Source organism: Acipenser ruthenus, chromosome 32 (assembly GCF_902713425.1).
Source record: "Acipenser ruthenus chromosome 32, fAciRut3.2 maternal haplotype, whole genome shotgun sequence".
NCBI lineage: Eukaryota > Metazoa > Chordata > Actinopteri > Acipenseriformes > Acipenseridae > Acipenser > Acipenser ruthenus.
In genome coordinates, this window is record NC_081220.1 from 1,816,364 (window position 1) to 1,836,333 (window position 19,970).

A 19,970-nucleotide genomic window follows, 5' to 3' on the forward strand; every position below is an offset into this window, starting at 1 on the left:
GGAACTTGGTGATTGAAGACATTTGAAAAGAGGTACTGACAAGAACCTTTGCGTTCGTGGTTTATGTCAGGATATCAGGATCTCTCCTGAGGCCTTCAGCTGAAGCGCAGCACCCTATGGAGAGGGTTGCCCAAACAGGCATCTGGACAGGAGCCCTAAGAGGAGGTCTGGACCAGAGAGTGGATGACGTATGGTTAAGTGAACAAATACACATTAAAATGCATCTAACGCTCAAAAATAAAACAATAATTCAAATAAACAAACTGTGCAAAAAAAGGAAAACCAATCCAATTAAAATTCAAAAATCATAAGTGATAATACTGAATAAAATAATAATCAACACATTCGTCACCCGTGACATTACCACCACTGCGATCTTGAAAATGTTTGTATGCCACAGAATTTAAGATCTGAAACGGAATTTTTGGCATCTACAAAATGTCTAGCTAGTGGTGGATGAATATGTTTTCTCCTAATTGAACTTTTATGCTCGCTCATTAATGCGCAATTGTAACTGTCTAGTAGTTTTACCATCATATTGCAAATGGCTAGGACAAGAAATCACATTAATGACATGAGTTGAAGCACAATCACTTGTAAGATACTGTACTCTTTTTTTTCGTTGTATGGCTTGTGCATTTTCTTAGTTTTAAATGTATTATCACAGGCGGTACACTTACGATTTGGAAAAAATCCAGTAGATTTGTCCAGTACACCTAGATCTCTCGAACATCTAAACGAGTCAGCCCTTAATAAAGACCGTCCGTGTTCATTTCGGCGTTTATGACATTGTCTATACACAACAGCTCTTATGTAATCCTATTGGTATCGAATCGATCGCAATTAATGTGTTCCATGTTTCCAGTCAGTTTGATAGTTTTAATACTGTATTACATTCTGAATATGAATAGAGCTGAATTATTAATTGTAGATAATACTTAGAATACCAGATACATATTTAGCATTAAAAAGCAATAGATGTGATTTATTTAATAGTCGTTCATTATTTTGTGTATCAGCCGCCACACAAAGCTGAGCGCAGTGCGGTATACTGTAATGATGCTGCAGTCAGTCTGCCCGGACTGCACCTGAACCATTTTAAAAACACGAAGCTTCTAATAAGCTAATTTGTAAAAGTTAGTAAAGAATTGCGCTACTATAACGAAGCTAAATTTGAACTCCTAGCTGGAGCAACGAGAGAGGGCGAGAGGGCGGGGCAGAGAAGGAGGGGGAGACGCTGCTAGGCAACCGGCTCGTGAACATTCCACTCAGCTGAGCAGAGACCGTTAGAATTTAAAAATGCAAACGTTCCGAGCAGCGTTAGGCGCTTCGTTAAATTAACACACCATTGCTGGCATTTGAATATAACCATATTTTAAATACTCAAATAGGACTGTATTAAAAAAAATATATTATGTTTTTCAAAGTAATATGTTATGTGGAATATTAAAACAATCAAATTAAATAACACATGTTTGGACACAAAATATTTTTCTTCCTCATAAGGTATTAGAAAATGTAAACAGCAGTTGGAGAATGCCGAAGTCGATCATCCTAGCATGTTAAACGAGGGCATTTCTCATGTAAGCTACGTCTAGGAATAGATCGTTTATACTGTTCTCAATGGTCCGCATCCCAGCCTGAGACCACAATCTAGTGGCCGACGGAGATGTTTTTCAAAGTAATATGTTATTTGGCATATTAAAACAATCAAGTTAAATAACATGTTTGGACACAAAATATTTTTCAGTGACGTTAACAAGTAGTCTGTTTACAACAAAAATGCAATTTGCGTTAGGAACACTATTTTAGTCGGATTTAAAATGGAAATTAAAATGGTATTGAGTGCTGACAAGAGTTTGGTATCAGCTGTTGATTTTCTTAAAACAATCTTTAATAGTAAAATAAAGAAATTTATTCTTTTTAAAAATAAGTAAAATTGAACTGTTAGAAGTGGGATTTGAACCCACGCCTCTATTCAATAAGTAATTTTGTTGCAATACTGTATACAATGTGAACAGAATCAGACATTGCTCCGTTGTCTCGAAGAAACATCTTCAATTTGTATTTAAAAAGGACGCCCAACGTGGGGCTCGAACCCACGACCCTGAGATTAACAGTCTCATCCTCTACCGACTGAGCTAGTCGGGCTGACTGGTGCTGGTTTCTTTCACTGTAACCAACTGAGTTATTAATTTGTCATCTTATTTGAGAAAATAGTGAATGACAGAACCAAAGATTCCAAATATAATCCACTGAACTGTAGCTTTATTATCATAATGAAAACAGATTACACATGACCACAGTTCTGTATCAAAATTAAGTCGTAAGTATATGGTTTCCATTGTAGCTATTTACACACACTGCTCTGTTGTCTCCCAGGGTGTTATCTAACAAAAAAGACACATGCTGTGCTGCCATAATTGATTACATAGACTTTCCTGCCCCGTCTTGCTTTCATCTTAGATGTGATCTCAGGTTCTGCTGAGTTCTGCTCCCTCGATCACGTTCTGCAGCATCTCGCCTTGCTAATGACTGCCGTATGCTTTGGAAGCATAATAGGTTGGTCTCTGTGGCGCAATCGGTTAGCGCGTTCGGCTGTTAACCGAAAGGTTGGTGGTTCAAGCCCACCCAGGGACAATGCTTTTTGCATTTCTTAATCACATTAGATAATGGCACTCTGATACGCTGTTATTTCATCCAATTACGCTGAAGAATAAATGTGCTCTATTTTTTTAGTTCAAAATAATACAAAACAAATATCGTCTTGCTGTTTGCCGAAACCCGGGATCGAACCAGGGACCTTTAGATCTTCAATCTAACGCTCTCCCAACTGAGCTATTTCGGCTTGACAAGACTGATGTTTCGAGATAGCATTCTTTTTGGCAATCCAGTAAACCTGTAATGAGAAACGTTCAACAGCTCGGCAACACCATAATAGAATCCGATGCCTTTACAAATGTGTTTCGAAACTGTTAAGTTTTCTCCCAAATGCGATTCTCAACAAATGTTTTGGTTTTTTTTGTATTCCTTCCAGAGTAAGTCCAAAAGGCAAACACTGGAACTGGCTGCCTGAAAGTGCAGCGCTTGAACTGCCTCAACAAACGCTTAGCTCTAAAACGTGTACATTGAAAGTCTATTAACATCTTTAACACAATCATCTGTATTCCAATCCACAGGGTGATCAATAAAGTGACTGCTGGCTTTGTTTAAATATTATTAACAAGATGTTTTCAGGATTCACGCGTATTCTGAGCAAGCACGATAGAATATGGTAGTGAAAGGACAAGCAAATAACAGGTTTATTGGCTCTGGTCTTGTATCATCACCCTGACTACTGTCCGTAAGAAAGTGGCATTAATAAAAACGTCATTATGCAAAGTTCCCAATGCGCAAATACGCAGCATATTTAAACTTCTTCACAATCTTAAACCTTCCCAAATGAATTTAAAATACTTACTGACAGGTACGGCCCTTTCCCAATGTAACACTCTGCTTTGTTTGAACACCAACGATGGGTGGGATATTATGTAGTAAACCACAATACTATTGTTCCCACTGTTCACGAGATGAGGCGTTGCCGTGGTAACCATGGCCTGTGAGGCGCCGGTGTGAGAGAGTTGCAGGGCAGCGGTGACGTCGGAACAGTCTTTCTGATGAAAACGCAGAGCAAGCTGAGAATGACGCTGCGCTTTGAACGGCGCTGTAGCTGCGCTGGAGACTGGATGGAGCAGAAAAGACTAACGTTGGAGCTCCTGCAGAAAAATACAAAAGCTGAATGATGAAAAGAATAGAAACAAACACAGACGAAGGGCGGAAGCAGTGCTGGGTGTATAAATAGAAAAGAAGGAGAGATTGATATGCAAGCTACCTAACGGGATTGCCCATACCGCTCTGGTAACGCCCTTTTTACCGGACCAAACACAGCAGCGCAAGATAATGGCAGAGAGACTGGAACTTGATTGAAACTGAACTGCCCCCCCAGGAAGTAATTTGTTTGTCGCTATATAATCAATATGTTGTGTAGGCTAAATTGTATAAATAAATGTCCGGAGACATTCAAATCCAAACTCGTTAAATAATGAAATAGAGTGGAGTAGAATTAAAGAAGGCTTTGACCTCGACGTGATTTGAACACGCAACCTTCTGATCCGGAGTCAGACGCGCTACCGTTGCGCCATGAAGTCCTGGTGTACTGTTTGCTTGTGATGCAATGTTAGAGTGCACAGCCTGACATGAACGCATGCGATAATGTGTTAATTTACCAACAAAAGAAACATAAATAAAAGTGTATGTATTTATTTGTGAATAAACTATCTTGCTTCTACGATGGGACCAGAGACCTTACATCGGCAATCTAATGATAGGCCAACCCCAGAGAGACTTTGTCTTGACCAGGGATTAATATAATTAAAAACAAACTCCGATGGTTCCACGCGATGGGAATGTGAATAGAGTCAGTTAGATTTGCATCATTCTGTATATATATATTTGCATCATTCTGTATATATATATATATATATATATATATATATATATATATATATATATTTCAAGTAACTGTAGCTTTATTATCATAATGAAAACACATTACACATGACCACAGTTCTGTAACAAAATGACAATAACAAAGACGTTCCCATACCGGGAGTCGAACCCGGGCCGCCTGGGTGAAAACCAGGAATCCTAACCGCTAGACCATATGGGAAGCAGACTACGAAACATGCAACAGTAGCTAGTATACAGTACAGCGATTGGTAAAACACAATGATATTTCATTACAAACGTTACAAATTAAAGCAAACTTCAAACCATTTATATTTATTCTCAATTAACACAAACTCTTCAATTGCTAAAAAAAAATATATTTTTTATTTATAAAAAATCTCCCTTTGTGCTTCTCGGAAGGCATACGATGGAGGGCGCACTGCAGTTTTTCAGTCTGGGGAATATTACAAATTAGCAGACTGTGCTTTAAAATATACATGTAGGGTGGGCGTCTCTGTTACAAAGAATTTTCACACTTTATATGTATTTCCAGAATGCGTTGGGACTAAATACGCAGATATATTAAAACTATCTAAAGAATGCGGGTATCGATTCCGCTGTTTCTCGCATGCTAAGCGAGCGCTCTACCATTTGAGCTAATTCCCCTTGAATTGTACCAGGGATTCTCATAGTCTACATCGCAATTCAGATTGTCCTATAGATTTTTTATTGGCAATGTGTAGACACATTTTGAGTGCGTATCTCATACTGGTAGAAACGCAGAAAAAAAGAAACCATCAAGCCTACAATTGTTCAGTTGTTTAAAACAATAAGCAAATTTCAAATTGATCATTGCTAATGTTTAAACAATTTAAGAACACTTTAAATAGGCCTTGACTAATATAAAAAATATATAGTAATGTGATTTGCACTACGCAGGACTAGATGAGCTTAAATAAAAACATTACATATGAAAATAACTTGTGCTTACCCCCACTTACAAGGAAAGGGTCAAACTTTGTATTCGTCCTCATAACGTGTTAGAAAATGTAAACAGCAGTTGGAGAATGCCGAAGTCGATCATCCTAGCATGTTAAACGAGGGCATTTCTCATGTAAGCTACGTCTAGGAATAGATCGTTTATACTGTTCTCAATGGTCTGCATCCCAGCCTGAGACCACGATCCAGTGGTCGAACAGAGATGTTTTTCAAAGTAATATGTTATTTGGAATATTAAAACAATCAAGTTAAATAACGTTTGGACACAAAATATTTTTCAGTGAGGTTAACAAGTAGTCTGTTTACAACAAAAATGCAATCTGTGTTAGGAACGCTATTTTAGTCTGATTTAAAATGGAAATTAAAATGGTATTGAGTGCTGACAACAGTTTGGTATCAGCTGTTGATTTCCTTAAAACAATCTTTTCTAGTAAAATAAAGAAATGTATTCTTTTTAAAAACACGTAAAATTGAACTGTCAGAAGTGGGATTTGAACCCACGCCTCCATTTGGAGACCAGAACACACATTTCCTTGGAAAGACAGAGTCCTTGAGTCTGGCGCCTTAGACCGCTCGGCCATCCTGACAAGCTGCATTTTTCTACAGCAGAAAACCGCATTATTTATTTCAGCACAGACTAGGGTTGTCATATCAAGGCAGGCCAGAATGGGTTTACTACGCACATACCAACTGTTGCTCCATGAATGATGTAATGACAAGTGTAATGATTTCCATTACACGAGAGTAGATGTTAAAACTTCATGCTGATTTGAACTCGGCTCTCGCCAAGATAAGCACCAACTAAGACGTAGCTTTACAGTAAACTAATGTGATCCATATGTGTCTCCATCCATTTACGTTTCCTTCCATATGATGATGTAGATATCCTTCTGTCTGGTGTTAATGGCTGAAGTGTAATGCTGGCTCCAGGGATCAGCTTATTTTGCCTCCCTGGCGCATCAGCACACACAACGGCTGCAATGCTGGCTCCGGGGATCAACCACAGTGCGGCCTCCCCAGCGCATCAGCATGACAACCGTCTGGATTGAGCTAAGTAGGGTACATCTCTGGGGTTTTCAAGTGGGCACCTTCCATCCTCAGTGTTTCATCGACTAGCCCACGACACCTCAAGAGGGCTCGACGGTGATTCTGGCATCCCAGCATCACCCCCCTCCGTCCCCCACTCAACTCAGCCCAGCTTACTTACCTGTACATCAGCGTTTCTTTCTTTCTATTGTGCTTGAGATCCCCAGCCAGAATCTTTCCGTCTCAACCACAGCCAGTTGCTGCTCCTCTCTGCTGCTTTCAGATAAGTTCTTAGTAGTAATATTACTATAGCTTCTGTCAAAAGTTTGATTGATGAGGGGGGGGTTGTATTTATGAATATATAATGAGGGGGGCGGGTATTTATGAATATATAATGAGGGGGCGGGTATTTATGAATTTATGAATATATAATGAGGGGACCATGGATTTTATGATGGTTACAAGACAGATATGCTTATTGAATATAGGTATTGATATATATATATATATATATATATATATATATATATATATATACACCTATAAACTTACTGCACATCTTTTTATAAGATATGGACAAAAAAATCCATGTTTAATATGTTATTTATGTAATCGGAATAGTGGGATACCCAAGTTTTTATAAATGCTTATGTTAACTTATGCTTTGTGCAGACAACATTAAAGTCTTTTTTTTTTTTTTTTTACATAAGACACACTTAATGAAAAGAGAAAGTTTAAAAATAAGTTATTAAAAAAACATAAAGAAAAACAAACAAAACAAAAAAAAGAAAACACATTATTCACCATTTAAAAGCATTTAAACAAACATTATATATACACAGTAAAACTTGGAGTGTTTTTCAGAGTACAATTTCTGAAAAAAGTGCTCTCTCTCTCTTACCGTTTTCAAAAAAAAATCTCCCCGGACAAAACGCTACAGCCAGAATTCTCTCCCTCTCACTGCTTCCTCGCTCTTCAAACTGCAGCAGCTGAATGATTCCAAAAACTTGTTCTGTGACTTAAATAGGGGGCGGTTCCTTTACACCACACATGCGCACGAAACACACACTCAGCGAGAATATGCGTCATTCAATTTTACACGTAATGAACAAGGGAGGGCTGGAGGGGCGGGGGGTCAACATGTGCTGAAAGCATGCCGACTGTGTTGAAAATTTTCGATTCAGGAGTTCTTCTGATTGTACATTTTCCTGTCCCAACCCTGTGGTTACGTTTGGGTTTGACCATTGAAATATACACGCTGTTACTTTTGCAATATCATCCATCCTGGAGTTGCATAGTCTAGTTTTTAGGGGTTTGGAAAACAGGTGGTTATCTCAACGCGCATACGTTTAAGCTCTGCTGGGTCCTAAAGCCCCAGATGTATTGTATAGCTCCTATAATAATATAATTATTTAAAACACGCTTTTTATTTTTACTTTACCGTAATTAACACCCCACGATCATTTACAAATGTATTCATTAAACCCTCTTTTAGTTTAAATCCCTAAAAAAAGGGTTTTAAGAAGAAAATATATAAAATTGAAAAAAATGTCATATATTGCAAATAAGAGAATGATTGTACGTGTTTTATCATCAACAGAATCCTACACGACCAAACTATTCTGATGGTTTGTGGCAAATCATTAATACGTTTTACTGTTTCGATTTTTTTTAAAACTATAGGAGCATTGTACATCGTTATGTTTTTTAATTTGATTAAAACTAATGTTTGCACATCCAGATGTTATGACCCCTTTTATAATTTATATTTTAGATATTATCAATGGTAACTCATTATATATATATATATATATATATATATATATATATATATATATATATATATATATATATATATATATATATAATGTAATAACCCGTGATCCAAGATTCAAGAGTATAACTTTAATCACAGTGTCTTTTATTAGAAAAATCTCTGGGGCAAACCTGCCATTCGATTTTACACGTAATGAACAGACTGGGGGTATATGTGTGCTGAAAGCCGATAATAATTAGATAGGAAGATACTTTTGCAAAATCATCAATCTTGGAGTCGCGTAGTCTAGTTTTAGGGTTTGGAAAACAGGTGGTTATCTCACTTGAATATACCGCGGCCTTCAAAAGATTAGACAGAAATGTTTTCACCCGTGACTGCAGGGTCCTAATGCCCCACAAGTATTGTATATGTCCTATAATAATAATTATTTTAAACCAAACTTTTTATTTTTTTTACTATACCTTAATTTACACCCCATGATCATTTACAAATGTATTCATTAACCCCTCTTTAGTTTAAATCCCAGACACTTTCCATTATATGAGTACTTTGTTCACCATCCAGTTGGATTATATGGCCCTTTCACATTTTTGTTTTCTTAAACCAACTATCTATCTATCTATCTATCTATCTATCTATCTATCTATCTATCTATCTATCTATCTATCTATATATATATATATATATATATATATATATATATATATATATATATATATATATATATATATATATATATATATCCTAAATAAAGGGTGTGTGCAAGTGTTTGTGTGTTTTAATGCATATTAACCTATGTGCATTTCTGTATTTTGGTTGAATAAAAAATGCAACATTGCCTTGAAGTCATGTATACTTCCAATAAATATTTGAAAGGTTCCTTATAGGGTATGCATTAACTACATCCTTACATTTTAATGGTACTGTTCATTTGAAGTACTGCACAAAAACTTGGTCTTATTTTGTCCTCATGTATTCCCATCATAGGGATGTCCCAGGGCCCTAGCTCACAGGCCCAGCATGGAGGCAAGGTAGAACAACACATGGGTAAGGGGAAGTCAAAGGAGGTTTTTAGAATGCATGGCTTTTATCAGATAAGGCTATCCTGTCTGGGCCCAAAGGAGTGAAGGGAGACACGGAGGATTCACTCTAATGAGTTAACACAGCATTTGACCAGAAGGGTCTCCAGCCCTTTTTACAGGCTACTGGAGAATACATCTGGTCTAAATTAGCCAGAAAGGCAGAAGGCGCAAAGGTCATTGAGCCAAAATGACCGGTATGTGTGCGGGGCTGTTTCAGAGCCTAAGAGATGCAGAGCCTTCCAAATAGGTATATTAGAGTTTTGGGTTAAATTAAATAAATACAACTGAAGGAGTTATTTGGAGGAAATAAACATTATCATTAAGGAGATTGTTTATTTTCGTTAAGATTAAAACCTGGAAACAATTCTATAAACAAAAACTGTTTAATCATGTTTGTTTGTATGTTTTTATTTTTTTAAAAAAGCTAAAATTTTATCCTTAGCTAAATTTTTATCCTGAAGCAAATAAAATAAAAAATGCTAAAATGAAAGACATTTTAAAAATATACCGCATGAACATTAACAAAATACGAGAATATTTTTTGCATGTAATACCACGTAAAGAAAATAGAAATAACTAAGCCGACGTTTAACTATAAACAAACAAACAGGTATATGTATTTGCTTTTGCAATTCTTGTTTATTCTCGTCATACCAATAAAAGCTTATTGAATTGAATATAACTGAATAAAACAGAACAGAGTTTAACATGTTCTAAACATGTTAAATATAGAGTAAAGAAAATATAAGTAAAGTATAGCATTCCACTAAAGAATAAGGCCTACGGTTTTTGTAATGTATTTAGATTCCCTGAAAAAGGCACGGAACAGCTTTTTAGAGAGAGAGACCCCAGCTCTAACCAAAGATCTTTTCTGAAATGAGGGACATCCCTTTCTTCAGGGGAGTGGTCTGGTGAACCTGCCTATATCTTTCCAAAGAAATGGGGTCAGTCTCCAATACTTTATTGTGGATTTATTTTCTTGAGGTACATGTTTTTACAATATTTGGTACACTCTATATACACCCAAAAAACACAAGTGCATTATGTTTACTTTGTGTATTTAAGAATCATGAACAAACCCTGGTATTTGTGAGATGATAGGGTGCAGTCATCATGTACCTTAAATTAGAAACTCCTCCTTTATAGATACGTTTTCAGTGTGTTATTTTACTGAACATAATTACAATATGCTTTTACAATGTGCTCCAGGTGTTATGTTTTATTTTTTTAATGCATGTGGATATGCAGGTTTGAACCTTAGGTGTCAATAATTACATAAATAAATACATCCTTATTTACATGATAAACACAGATATCTATACGCCCAGAATGCCTTATTTCTTTAAATTATTGTATACACTCTTTATTGTTGAGCTCTCATTAAATTGAATTTATTCATATACAAAATAATTAAATGCTCACCGGTATTGTGAATGTCAGAATATGACAGGTTGCCCCAAAGTTTGTGTTAAAAATATCCATACTTTAAGTTATACATACTTTAATTTTTTAATAATGGATTGATGCGTAGATTTGTTTAACTTCATATTCCCCCAAAATTGTTATGTTGGTAGGTTTGTAACACCGGGTCGGTGTTATTTTGGGGGTAGGTGTTTTAAAAATGGTACACCTTGTACTGCGCTTGACCCGGGTATGTAGTGTGGAGTAGTGGTTAGGGCTCTGGACTCTTGACCAGAGGGTTGTGGGTTCAATCCCCAGTGGGGGACACTGCTGTTGTACCCTTGAGCAAGGTACTTTACCTAGATTGCTCCAGTAAAAACCCAACTGTATAAATGGGTAATTGTATGTGAAATAATGTATAATGTGATATCTTGTAACAATTGTAAGTCGCCCTGGATAAGGGCGTCTGCTAAGAAATAAATAATAATAATAAATAATAAATGATTTTAGTTCAGAAAACAAGCAAATGTCCACCTGAAAGGGGTATGATGTACTGAGTTGGTCCCTTAAAGTAATTTTTATATAATATTTCACTATTCATCAAATGTATGTGAGTTTAACTGATGCGCAACAAATAGGGTTACATTGTAAACATCTAGGATTTGGGAGATGAACTATAATTTGGCTTGTTCTTAGTGACTTATGCAGTAGTCAATCAAAGCAAGGACAGCGTCCCATTTTCTGACGTTACACAGGTCAAGTTGCGGTACACATACCATATTCTGATTATATGCCACTTACTGGTCCTGTGCCAGAGCCACAAAAATAAAGAGGGAAACAAGGAGAAGAGTTATGTGTATATTTGAATAATAATAGTATATAGTAGTCTACTGTCTGTTTAAACTTCCCAAAGTGTTACAAATGGTACTTTGTGATGTATTATTATGAAAGAAAAGGTTTCTTTGACACCAGTCGGTACCAAAGAATCTTATGTAACGTTGGGGCCATGGTTATTTTTATTTGATGCATATCAAACATGTACAGTATAGAACTACAGGAGGTTTCTCTTTTACTACTTGCTTATGTTTTACTGTTAAAAATAAGGTATAGATTTATCTTGTTCAGAAGCAGGTTCAGATATCTGCTGTCTTTATACATTATTCATATTGTTTCATATTGTTTCTTTCTGTTCATATTCTGGATATATACAGGTTTGAACCTTAGGTGTCAATAATTACATAAATAAATACATCCTTATTTACATGATAAACACAGATATCTATACGCCCAGAATGCCTTATTTCTTTAAATTATTGTATACACTCTTTATTGTTGAGCTCTCATTAAATTGAATTTATTTATATACAAAATAATTAAATGCTCACCGGTATTGTGAATGTCAGAATATGACAGGGCGCCCCAAAGTTTGTGTTAAAAATATACATACTTTAAGTTATACATACTTTAATTTTTTAATAATGGATTGATGCGTAGATTTGTTTAACTTCATATTCCCCCCAAATTGTTATGTTGGTAGGTTTGTAACACCGGGTCGGTGTTATTTTGGGGGTAGGTGTTTTAAAAATGGTACACCTTGTACTGCGCTTGACCCGGGTATGTGTAAATGATTTTAGTTCAGAAAACAAGCAAATGTCCACCTGAAAGGGGTATGATGTACTGAGTTGGTCCCTTAAAGTAATTTTTATATAATATTTCACTATTCATCAAATGTATGTGAGTTTAACTGATGCGCAACAAATAGGGTTACATTGTAAACATCTAGGATTTGGGAGTTGAACTATAATTTGGCTTGTTCTTAGTGACTTATGCAGTAGTCAATCAAAGCAAGGACAGCGTCCCATTTTCTGACGTTACACAGGTCAAGTTGCGGTACACATACCATATTCTGATTATATGCCACTTACTGGTCCTGTGCCAGAGCCACAAAAATAAAGAGGGAAACAAGGAGAAGAGTTATGTGTATATTTGAATAATAATAGTATATTGTAGTCTACTGTCGGTTTAAACTTCCCAAAGTGTTACAAATGGTACTTTGTGATGTATTATTATGAAAGAAAAGGTTTCTTTGACACCAGTCGGTACCAAAGAATCTTATGTAACGTTGGGGACATGGTTATTTTTATTTGATGCATATCAAACATGTACAGTATAGGAATACAGAACTACTATTTGCTTATGTTTTACTGTTAAAAATAAGGTATAGATTTATCTTGTTCAGAAGCAGGTTCAGATATCTGCTGTCTTTATACATTATTCATATTGTTTCATATTCTTTCTTTCTGTTCATATTCAAATAAAAGCCTAAACCTTAATGTATCAATCCAACATTACAAATACTATAGTCTACCTATTTAAATATCTTAAGAGTTATTGGAGACTGAAGCAAAATAAACACATAATAAGCAATAATGAATGAATAGATTGGGTGTTTTGGGGTGTTGAGCTGGGAGATACAATTGTGTTTGCTTTTATTTAGTATGAAAACAGCTCCTTGGATAAAGGCAGCCGGTAAATAATAATAATAATAATAATAATAATAATAATAATAATAATAATAATAATAATAATAATAATCATAGGTCATCAAGTTATCGATTGTAGTATGCAATGAGAGTAATAATATGCAACTAAATTAAGGAATACTAACTTATTGTTGAATAGCTACAGTATAAAAAGATAATAAATTAATTACAAAGGATAATTTCTGAAATACAATATTTAAACTGTTGATTATATAGAGTTGTTAACTACAAGTAGCCTACTAGGATAGTACATGCCTAGCACATGAACATGTCTCGTCTTAAAAAATGTTATCGTGGTAAGGTCATCAGGCAAGTTAGTACCACAGCGTCTTCATTAACACATCCCTTTTTAAACTGCTTTAATAATACATAGATAGGTATATAACGTCTAAATGGCAATAGATTGTCTATTTGTCTAACCTGCCTTTTATACATTTAACATGTTTTTGGTCACATGACAATAGAAAGACATACAACAATAAAGTGTTATGATCGATAGTAAAAACATCGCACATGCTGTCCCTAAATGAAAATGTTTAATTGCTTTATTCACCATATGCTTTTACTAATAATTATTGTAAGACAACCCATATTAGAACTATTACTTGTAGGGAAAAAGACATCATAATTCTACTTACAAGACAGGGGGCCCAGCTGAGAGGAGATATTTTCCCTTGACCTATTTAGAGGTCTGGTTGAATGTGTTAAATTGTTTATATTTCAGGTTAATAGAATGATTGTATTGGGAAGTGAAACTGTTGATGGAATATGTTTTCGGTGCAAAATCTAAATGCAGAGATTACAGTTTTCTCAATTGCTAAAGTTAAATAAGCAGGCAGGTGACAGAAGCCGTAAAAATAAACTCACAGGTAGCTGTGGTGGTTAGGGTTCAGGCTCCCATCATGCTCCTGAAACATCTCATTGGGTTTTACATTTCACCACAACCCACTGGTCCATAGCAACACTCTTTCTATTCAATTGATTATTATTATTTATTTATTTATTTATTTATTTTTTAACACAAGGGTACGTTCTGACCAAAACCTAATGTTAATGAGACAATATGGTGTATGGCAAGGCTGCAAATCTAAACACCATCCTGCACATAATTCTTTCTATTTTATTTATTTATTTATTCGGGTTGTATTATTTGTCATCCTTAAAAATCCTGTGGTATATTGATAATTTACCCCTAATCCATGCACTGTGTCTAAAAATAGTTTTTTGCTGCTGTGCTTAAGACCAAGCATTCAACTTTCAAGTGGTTCTAAGAATTCCAACTACTTGCTAAATTCGGTGTAAATGGATCTCAATAAAGAGGGTGAATAAAGGAAACTCAATGACAGGCTGTTCCAGCCCCGGTCCCAGACAAGACGTCTGCTAATGTGGTAGATCATAAAGTTGCTATCCAAAAGGTTTTACACCTAGCAAATGATTTTCTGGGTCAACTTCCTCTAACAAAATCTATCTGTGTTTTTTAGACCCCCAGTTGTTTCACTCTGCTCATAAGGTGTAAATTCATATATATATATATATATATATATATATATATATATATATATATATATATATATATATATATATATATATATATATAAGCAACTCAGACTTTAGGTAAGAGACCCAAAATGCACATTTACATAATTAAAATAGCCTGTAACAGAATGATCCAAATATCCTCAGGAAGAGGGTGCTTAGAGTTGTTTAAATCTGTGTTTGTCAATTTGGCAAACAATGAATCAAGTATATTTACAAACTAACTATTCCAAAGAATGTTACTGTTCTTTAAAAATCCAATCTAAATTATTATTTATTTCTTAGCAGATGTCCTTATCCAGGGCAACTTACAATTGTTACAAGATATCACATTATTTTTTATATACAATTACCCATTTATACAGTTTGGCTTTTACTGGAGCAATCTAGGTAAAGTACCTTGCTCAAGGGTACAGTAGCAGTGTCCCCGACCAGGGATTGAACCCACGACCGTCCGGTCAAGAGTCCAGAGCCCTAACCACTACTCCACACTGCTGCCCTAGCACTGTGATTATTTATTTTATTTTTTATTTTTATTTTTTACCTTAACGTCTAAAAGTGTAAAAATATTTTCTTCAAAATGTAAGCTTATAAATCTGCGGGATAAGTTTGGGGTTTAAAAGTGGTTGTCTTACCATATATCATCTGTTAAGATGCATAGCTTTCTTAACATGGAGGTAAACAATTCAAAGAATGAATGCTTACAGAATGATTCTTTTTACTTCCAGGGAGGGAGGTGTGACCGTGTTCAGAACAGCCTGTCATTGAGTTTCCTTTATTCACCCTCTTTATTGAGATCCATTTACACCGAATTTAGCAAGTAGTTGGAATTCTTAGAACCACTTGAAAGTTGAATGCTTGGTCTTAAGCACAGCAGCAAAAAACTATTTTTAGACACAGTGCATGAATTAGGGGTAAATTATCAATATACCACAGGATTTTTAAGGATGACAAATAATACAACCCGAATAAATAAATAAATAAAATAGAAAGAATTATGTGCAGGATGGTGTTTAGATTTGCAGCCTTGCCATACACCATATTGTCTCATTAACATTAGGTTTCGGTCAAAACGTACCCTTGTGTTAAAAAATAAATAAATAAATAAATAAATAATAATAATCAATTGAATAGAAAGAGTGTTGCTATGGACCAGTGGGTTGTGGTGAAATGTAAAACCCAATGAGATGTTTCAGGAGCATGATGGGAGCCTGAACCCTAACCACCACAGCTACCTGTGAGTTTATTTTTACGGCTTCTGTCACCTGCCTGCTTATTTAACTTTAGCAATTGAGAAAACTGTAATCTCTGCATTTAGATTTTGCACCGAAAACATATTCCATCAACAGTTTCACTTCCCAATACAATCATTCTATTAACCTGAAATATAAACAATTTAACACATTCAACCAGACCTCTAAATAGGTCAAGGGAAAATATCTCCTCTCAGCTGGGCCCCCTGTCTTGTAAGTAGAATTATGATGTCTTTTTCCCTACAAGTAATAGTTCTAATATGGGTTGTCTTACAATAATTATTAGTAAAAGCATATGGTGAATAAAGCAATTAAACATTTTCATTTAGGGACAGCATGTGCGATGTTTTTACTATCGATCATAACACTTTATTGTTGTATGTCTTTCTATTGTCATGTGACCAAAAACATGTTAAATGTATAAAAGGCAGGTTAGACAAATAGACAATCTATTGCCATTTAGACGTTATATACCTATCTATGTATTATTAAAGCAGTTTAAAAAGGGATGTGTTAATGAAGACGCTGTGGTACTAACTTGCCTGATGACCTTACCACGATAACATTTTTTAAGACGAGACATGTTCATGTGCTAGGCATGTACTATCCTAGTAGGCTACTTGTAGTTAACAACTCTATATAATCAACAGTTTAAATATTGTATTTCAGAAATTATCCTTTGTAATTAATTTATTATCTTTTTATACTGTAGCTATTCAACAATAAGTTAGTATTCCTTAATTTAGTTGCATATTATTACTCTCATTGCATACTACAATAGATAACTTGATGACCTATGATTATTATTATTATTATTATTATTATTATTATTATTATTATTATTATTATTATTATTATTTACCGGCTGCCTTTATCCAAGGAGCTGTTTTCATACTAAATAAAAGCAAACACAATTGTATCTCCCAGCTCAACACCCCAAAACACCCAATCTATTCATTCATTATTGCTTATTATGTGTTTATTTTGCTTCAGTCTCCAATAACTCTTAAGATATTTAAATAGGTAGACTATAGTATTTGTAATGTTGGATTGATACATTAAGGTTTAGGCTTTTATTTGAATATGAACAGAAAGAAAGAATATGAAACAATATGAATAATGTATAAAGACAGCAGATATCTGAACCTGCTTCTGAACAAGATAAATCTATACCTTATTTTTAACAGTAAAACATAAGCAAATAGTAGTTCTGTATTCCTATACTGTACATGTTTGATATGCATCAAATAAAAATAACCATGGCCCCAACGTTACATAAGATTCTTTGGTACCGACTGGTGTCAAAGAAACCTTTTCTTTCATAATAATACATCACAAAGTACCATTTGTAACACTTTGGGAAGTTTAAACAGACAGTAGACTACTATATACTATTATTATTCAAATATACACATAACTCTTCTCCTTGTTTCCCTCTTTATTTTTGTGGCTCTGGCACAGGACCAGTAAGTGGCATATAATCAGAATATGGTATGTGTACCGCAACTTGACCTGTGTAATGTCAGAAAATGGGACGCTGTCCTTGCTTTGATTGACTACTGCATAAGTCACTAAGAACAAGCCAAATTATAGTTCATCTCCCAAATCCTAGATGTTTACAATGTAAACCTATTTGTTGCTCATCAGTTAAACTCAAATACATTTGATGAATAGAGAAATATTATATAAAAATTACTTTAAGGGACCAACTCAGTACATCATACCCCTTTCAGGTGGACATTTGCTTGATTTCTGAGCTAAAATCATTTACACATACCCGGGTCAAGCACAGTACAAGGTGTACCATTTTAAACACCTACCCCCAAAATAACACCGACCCGGTGTTACAAACCTACCAACATAACAATTTTGGGAGAATATGAAGTTAAACAAATCTACGCATCAATCCATTATTAAAAAATTAAAGTATGTATAACATAAAGTATGGATATTTTTAACACAACCTTTGGGGCGACCTGGCATATTCTGACATTCACAATACCTGGGGAGCATTTAATTATTTTGTATATAAATAAATTCAATTTAATGAGAGCTCAACAATAAAGAGTGTATACAATAATTTAAAGAAATAAGGCATTCTGGGCGTATAGATATCTGCGTTTATCATGTAAATAAGGATGTATTTATTTATGTAATTATTGACACCTAAGGTTCAAACCTGTATATATCCAGAATATGAACAGAAAGAAACAATATGAAACAATATGAATAATGTATAAAGACAGCAGATATCTGAACCTGCTTCTGAACAAGATAAATCTATACCTTATTTTTAACAGTAAAACATAAGCAAATAGTAAAAGAGAAACCTCCTGTAGTTCTATACTGTACATGTTTGATATGCATCAAATAAAAATTACCACGGCCCCAACGTTACATAAGATTCTTTGGTAGCGACTGGTGTCAAAGAAACCTTTTCTTTCATAATAATACATCACAAAGTACCATTTGTAACACTTTGGGAAGTTTAAACCGACAGTAGACTACTATATACTATTATTATTCAAATATACACATAACTCTTCTCCTTGTTTCCCTCTTTATTTTTGTGGCTCTGGCACAGGACCAGTAAGTGGCATATAATCAGAATATGGTATGTGTACCGCAACTTGACCTGTGTAACGTCAGAAAATGGGACGCTGTCCTTGCTTTGATTGACTACTGCATAAGTCACTAAGAACAAGCCAAATTATAGTTCAACTCCCAAATCCTAGATGTTTACAATGTAACCCTATTTGTTGCGCATCAGTTAAACTCACATACATTTGATGAATAGTGAAATATTATATAAAAATTACTTTAAGGGACCAACTCAGTACATCATACCCCTTTCAGGTGGACATTTGCTTGTTTTCTGAACTAAAATCATTTATTATTTATTATTATTATTTATTTCTTAGCAGACGCCCTTATCCAGGGCGACTTACAATTGTTACAAGATATCACATTATACATTATTTCACATACAATTACCCATTTATACAGTTGGGTTTTTACTGGAGCAATCTAGGTAAAGTACCTTGCTCAAGGGTACAACAGCAGTGTCCCCCACTGGGGATTGAACCCACAACCCTCTGGTCAAGAGTCCAGAGCCCTAACCACTACTCCACACTACATACCCGGGTCAAGCGCAGTACAAGGTGTACCATTTTTAAAACACCTACCCCCAAAATAACACCGACCCGGTGTTACAAACCTACCAACATAACAATTTTGGGGGAATATGAAGTTAAACAAATCTACGCATCAATCCATTATTAAAAAATTAAAGTATGTATAACTTAAAGTATGGATATTTTTAACACAAACTTTGGGGCAACCTGTCATATTCTGACATTCACAATACCGGTGAGCATTTAATTATTTTGTATATGAATAAATTCAATTTAATGAGAGCTCAACAATAAAGAGTGTATACAATAATTTAAAGAAATAAGGCATTCTGGGCGTATAGATATCTGTGTTTATCATGTAAATAAGGATGTATTTATTTATGTAATTATTGACACCTAAGGTTCAAACCTGCATATCCACATGCATTAAAAAAATAAAACATAACACCTGGAGCACATTGTAAAAGCATATTGTAATTATGTTCAGTAAAATAACACACTGAAAACGTATCTATAAAGGAGGAGTTTCTAATTTAAGGTACATGATGACTGCACCCTATCATCTCACAAATACCAGGGTTTGTTCATGATTCTTAAATACACAAAGTAAACATAATGCACTTGTGTTTTTTGGGTGTATATAGAGTGTACCAAATATTGTAAAAACATGTACCTCAAGAAAATAAATCCACAATAAAGTATTGGAGACTGACCCCATTTCTTTGGAAAGA

The 19,970-nt window shown here is 34.8% G+C and overlaps 6 non-coding genes across 6 annotated transcripts; 1 reads left to right on the plus strand and 5 right to left on the minus strand.

The window, feature by feature from the left end:
* Nucleotides 1–2,078: 2,078 nt before the first annotated feature.
* trnan-guu (transfer RNA asparagine (anticodon GUU)) lies at nucleotides 2,079–2,151 on the minus strand. The gene has a single exon. It is a non-coding gene; the product is annotated as a tRNA-Asn (tRNA).
* Nucleotides 2,152–2,566: 415 nt separating this feature from the next.
* On the plus strand, nucleotides 2,567–2,640 carry trnan-guu (transfer RNA asparagine (anticodon GUU)). The gene has a single exon. It is a non-coding gene; the product is annotated as a tRNA-Asn (tRNA).
* A 135-nt stretch (nucleotides 2,641–2,775) lies between these two features.
* On the minus strand, nucleotides 2,776–2,848 carry trnaf-gaa (transfer RNA phenylalanine (anticodon GAA)). The gene has a single exon. It is a non-coding gene; the product is annotated as a tRNA-Phe (tRNA).
* A 1,267-nt stretch (nucleotides 2,849–4,115) lies between these two features.
* Nucleotides 4,116–4,187, minus strand: trnaw-cca (transfer RNA tryptophan (anticodon CCA)). Its single transcript has one exon. It is a non-coding gene; the product is annotated as a tRNA-Arg (tRNA).
* A 449-nt stretch (nucleotides 4,188–4,636) lies between these two features.
* Nucleotides 4,637–4,708, minus strand: trnae-uuc (transfer RNA glutamic acid (anticodon UUC)). Its single transcript has one exon. It is a non-coding gene; the product is annotated as a tRNA-Glu (tRNA).
* Nucleotides 4,709–5,963: 1,255 nt separating this feature from the next.
* On the minus strand, nucleotides 5,964–6,074 carry trnal-caa (transfer RNA leucine (anticodon CAA)). Its single transcript has 2 exons — nucleotides 6,037–6,074; nucleotides 5,964–6,009 (listed from the first exon to the last, which is right to left on the minus strand). It is a non-coding gene; the product is annotated as a tRNA-Leu (tRNA).
* Between the last annotated feature and the right edge of the window lie 13,896 nt (nucleotides 6,075–19,970).